Raw genomic sequence first — 6,000 nt, forward strand, 5'->3', positions numbered from 1 at the left:
AATAAGCTATATAGTAAATATGTCAACCATTCAAAAAATCATCTTGCCCCACCCCTGGGGTAAGATAACAAATTTGACTTTTTTTCTAATTAATTAATTAGATTGTTTATAAAATAATTAATATTGATTAATAAGAGTCGAGTATTTGTGGTAACAGTCAGAGTTATTACGGTTTGAATACTGCGTGTATTAAAACAACAAAAATTTTAGTTTAATATTACTCTTATGGGACATTTCAAACGTTTTATACTTTTTTTATAGACATTTTTTTGAACAACATTGTAACAGACACAATAAAAAACGCACCATAGTAAATTTAATACATATTCAACTTCCCATTACGGCTAAAAAATTAACAATAAATATTTCCAAAAAAATATTGTAACTCCATAATTACCATGATTGAATTTCTTAGAAAAATTTTTTTTGAAATATTATAATTTTTTTTTTAACCGACTAACATTTTAGTTGGACTCTATCGTATAATTAGCCAAATTATCCAAAATAAATAAAAATAGTCCAACAAACTGTAATTTAAATTTACAATTAATTTTAAGTTTTGTTTAATAACAATAATTGAATTTGTCATATTTATTATAAAAAATTTTAAAAAATATTTAATTTATATGTATATGTATATAAATAATAATATGACTAAAAAAAAAAAAGTAAAACTAAATTAATCTATTATAAATTTTATTTTTAAGGTTAAAATGAAACACAAAATGATAAGTCCCAAATAATATTACAAAGATATTTTTTTATGTTCTAATTAATTCAACAAATTTTATTGTTTTAAAAAATATCAGGTTATAATGTATCAATTAAATTTTGGTATATGTAGGTACTTTTTTCTTTCTCATATTTTTCATTCAAAGTTCAATTTGGTTGTTCCAAATTTTTAACACGATTCATTTGATATGAAAAATTATTTTTATCGCAATTCTATGATATTTTAATTAATAGTTAAATTTAATAATCTATTCTACACCTAGTGACCTAAGATCTGACATTTTTTTAATTTGATGTTTGATAACACTTAGTTTTAGAAAATTATTTCGATAAAAAAAGTCTAAGGCTTTAAAATCTAAAAACAATTAGACAGGAACAAAATTAGAATCCTAATTTTTCATATAAATTTTGTAGTCCCAAAATAATCAAATCTGTATTTAAAGAATTTAAATAAATCAATTACAATCAACAGAAATATTTGAATATGTATAAAGTAGTCAACTTTTTCTGGGAGATAAATTATTCTTTTATTTAATTATTTCATATAACGATATATATTATTTTGTTTTATTTTTAAACTGTATTATTACATTCCCATTCTATACTATTTGCATACGGTAAAAATTGTGTCGTTATTAGGTATTTGCTTAAATTTTTTTTTTCTATTAAAATAAAAATATTCGTTTAACATTTTACAAGTAATAATTTAAAATAAAATAAGGTACTAAAAGTCGAGTTGTATACTACTAAATTATATTATGTCAACATAGTAATTCCTATAATTCTGTTAACATCCTCAAAGAATACCTAGTACATGCAAGTTACAATTGTGTTAACATAATTATAATTATAATATAAATTATAATAATTATGTTAACATAATAGCGGCATAAAGTTGTCATATTAATTAAAAAGCGGTCTTATAGGTTTTTACTAGGGCTGTTCGAGTTGACGCTTTTCAAATTTGGTCGGGTTACGAACAAAATTAATATAATTCACTCGGAAATCGGATTTTTAAATTATATAAATTACTAAGTATTAAAATATATTATTAAATATAAAAATGAACACGAGGGGATACCCTAATAAAAATATGAGAGCTTATCATTTATTTTTGCTTGCAATATTCGTTACTATACAAGAAAAATTAAATTTCTACCGTCATCCCTCATGCCAAAAACTATTAACAACTTTTTTTTCAAAAGTGGCTACGCTATTTTATTTACCATCAGATTCAATTGAAAAAAAAAATTATTCATAGAAGAATTTTACGCACTTATTTATACAGGCGCAACGCTATAAATTGATATAATTGCTACCGTTGTTAACAATGCAAGGAACATACATTTACAATTCATCGAATTTTCATGAACCGATAGCTTTTATCAATTTATGACGTATAATGTGCCGCCATTTCAATACAAATACGCCTATTTCTTATCACCCCTAAATATTTAAAAACTGAAACTTGATAAATCTATTAATATCTTTTTAAAAATTGACGTTCCCATTGAAAATCGAAAGTTAATTCAAATTTAGGGTATAAGAAATGGTAGTAGAAAATTAATTTTCTGTGTAAAGCATTTTAACAAAAAACCATTGTTGTTAACCATAATTCCGTTAACTAATGAAAAATTGATCATATAACATATAGGTTGGGTATAAAACATTAATGCTCCAACCATTTATGATACGGTATTATATGATAGGTAACACCACAAAGTGTATATTAAAGAAACCAAACTCGTATAACTGCATACCTGAAATACAGTCTGTAAAACATGGCACACTAAATTCACCACCAATCTGCGCGTTGACGTGTTAGAGGCTATTTTTTTATTATTACTAACGTTAGCATTAAGGTTGTTTTTTAATTTTAAATCGACGTATTTTAAGAAATATAACAGCTATGAAAATTCTGTCAACGTCAGCTTATTCAGCGTTATTTACACTATTATTGACAGAAATAATTATTGATGAATATTTTATTTTTTCTCATCGCAAAGTAAAACTCTATATGTTCATTTGAATAGAAATCTCAAGACCCTTTGGATATATCTTAAGTCTTCCCAAAATATAAACATTTTTTAACATAAAAATTATATTTAATTATTTGCTATATAAAATTAATGATGCTACATTGGTGAGCACGAGATATTGGAACCTTTTCCTTTACTTACTACTGTAAGGTAATATTTTGTTATCAATAAAATATTTTCTGATAATAGGCTTATAAGCTCGAGAATTATATAACTAGATAAATATGTACGTGCGTTATTTGTATGTATTTGTTAAAACTCCTCATTAATTAATAATAGTTCAGTTAAATTTACACTACCAATTATTGTTATATCAAAAATAAATTCATATTTTACAAGGTAATTTTATGATATTGAAAAATTTTTCTTGTTTATGAGTTTTAATAATTATTGTATTTCATTATTTTACGTAACATCAATGTTACCGATTGCTAGTTGATTATGATACGATGAAAATGTTGTAATGCTACTTTATAAAAACAATATATATTTATTATATATAATTATAAAAATGTGTTTATGAGTTTTCACTGAGTAAGCATTTGAGCACCTTTAGACTATCTGAGCTCTATACAAAATGTTTAAATACACTACTGCTTAAAATTATAAGTACATCATTTAGTATATCTATCTAACGGCTTATACAGTTTAATTTCGAAGATTCCGTTATAACATCTTTAGAGTGCGAGGAATTGAATGTGAATTCTTTATTCACTATCACATTCAGATGTGTATTTAATAATCGCGCCACTCGGTATACTCAATAATTTTTTTATTTACTCATCATAACATTTTTATTCTGCGTAGGTGTTTTTTTTTTATTTGAATGAAAAAAAAAAATTAAAAATTAATCAGCTATAAATTGTATTGTTTTATATGTCAATACCACCCTTAAAACTGTAATAAACAAAAATAAAAGTATAAGGTATGCTGGTATTATAATAAAGAAAAAGAAAGGATAAGGCGCTGGCGGGTAATAAGGAAAAAGATAGGACAGTTGCTAGTGGTTGTTATAAAGAAAGTAAGAGCGGCTATAGGTATTGAGCAACGACGGTAATAGAATGAAATAGAAAGGGATCTCGGGGTATGTATGCCTACAAAAGCTATTTTGAAATACCAACGAAAGGTTACTATTTGTCTCCCGCACAAAAATGTATACACGAATTTGTGTGAATCACGAATACCGTACTTTTTTATACATTAATCTACTTAATTTGTTTTCGACAACCTACGTCATTCTAATTGTTTGTTACTAAAAGGTAAAAGGTTTATTATAGACTTATTATATAAATAAATGTTTTCGCTTACCTCTAATTATCCTGATAAGACAGATATTCTGTTGAGATGAGTCATGTAGTTGAAGTCACAATTATCGATATGTATGTATATGGGTCAGTGTCGCATTTGAAATTATACGATTTATGTTATTATTAACTCGCGTGTAACTATTTCTTTAGAGTACAACTCCATATTAAATCTACTCAATGTGAAACTTAAATTTATTATACCTCTGGTATTTTATGTAAAACCCTTTTGTATATTTATGTGGTATACTTTTTAACCTTGTGTGTTGTGTTTTACACTAATGTATTTGTAATTTAATAATTTATAAAACCAATAAAGAAATTCTAAACAACATAACTTTCCTGTGCAATAAACTATTTTCAAGTGGCCTACGTCTTTTCAGTCATCCATAGAGTGATCTAGGGTAGAAGCGAGCTGAATTTCGGTTCTTTGCACAACAGATTATACTAGTGTCCTACACTCCGATTGCCCGCACTGTGTCTGAATTCAGACTGGCTGGTCGACAAGTGGAAAGACACTTCCTAGTCGCTTAGGTAATTAGTATAATATTTCGACTTCGATTTATTTTTATTTCGTAGTTGGTTATGCCAACATGAAATCTCAAATAATATTTTTATTTTTATCTTTATGCAAGTACCCTTATAAAATGTGGCCTACTTCTTTTCAATCACCTGAAGGACGACCTAGGTTAGATGCGACTGTACTATAGATTTATGCACAATAAGTTATGTTAGTGTCCTACACTCCGATGTCCCGCACTGTGGCTGAGATCAGACTGGCTGGTGGAAAGACACTTTAGAGAACGCTTATAATTAGTTGGAATCTTGACTATGGTATTATTGTGCTAGTACTCTGTCCGACCAGATTGTGGCGCTTCNAGCACCAAATTAACATTTAAAATAAAATACATTGTACAGATGACACAGTTAAAGTATGGGGGCGAAACAACACATTAATTGAAAAAAAAACTGTTAAATTACATTAAAAAAAAATCTATATACATTTAATATATATATATATATATAAGTATATATATATATGTATACCAATATTTTATATGTGTTGGAATATTTGTATCGCCAAAAGTATTCGACCGAAAATAAGATGTATAATATTTCTTTTAAATCCCAGCGATTAGGAATGGAATATAGAAATGGTGTAGATTTCATACAGAATTATAACTAAGAGCGATCCACACACCCACGCAGATTCAATTTGTGTATTATGTTGATTGAGAACTCCAGAGAGACATGTTAATCGTAGTTGTAGCCGAAGGCGAGAGCAGAAGACCACAAGGGAGCGCTAATTTGGGGAAAATGGCCTTTTTATAGCGCGCAAAACTGGTTTAACGATCTCTGGTGAGATTCTTGAAACATTTTTTGTTGAATTTAATTGGTTAATGTGATAGAATCTTTTACGTGGGCGTTTTAAGGAATGCTTAAGAGGATGGTTGAATCTTGTGTAAGGGTATTATTTTTTTATTCATCTATCTACGGGGGAACACTGATTTGGTGATATATTTTATTAAGTATATGTATTACTTAATACATGTATTAAAATGTGATACTACAAAACCACTGCCCGGGCACTTTCATCTAGTACCCTCCTAGATGCAGCTTTAATCACAACAGCTGTACAACTAAGACGATCAGTTGTATTATTTAGATAAGAAATTCACAAAAAAGATGTTCAATAAAGATATTATTAGATTTTTTTTAACAATGTGTTTACATTTTGTAGTATAAAGGGCAAATTAATATAAATAACAAGGAAAAAAACAAAAAAATAACAGAAAACAATCAACAGCATAGATTTAATGAAAATTAATTAAAATTTTATCTCTACACATTATAAGTTTTACCTATTTTGTGATCTTATCAAAAATGCTATAATAATGTTTAAATAATAAAAAGGTTTAAGTTCA

Source organism: Daktulosphaira vitifoliae, unplaced genomic scaffold, assembly GCF_025091365.1.
Source record: "Daktulosphaira vitifoliae isolate Bord-2020 unplaced genomic scaffold, ASM2509136v1 Scaffold_1, whole genome shotgun sequence".
NCBI lineage: Eukaryota > Metazoa > Arthropoda > Insecta > Hemiptera > Phylloxeridae > Daktulosphaira > Daktulosphaira vitifoliae.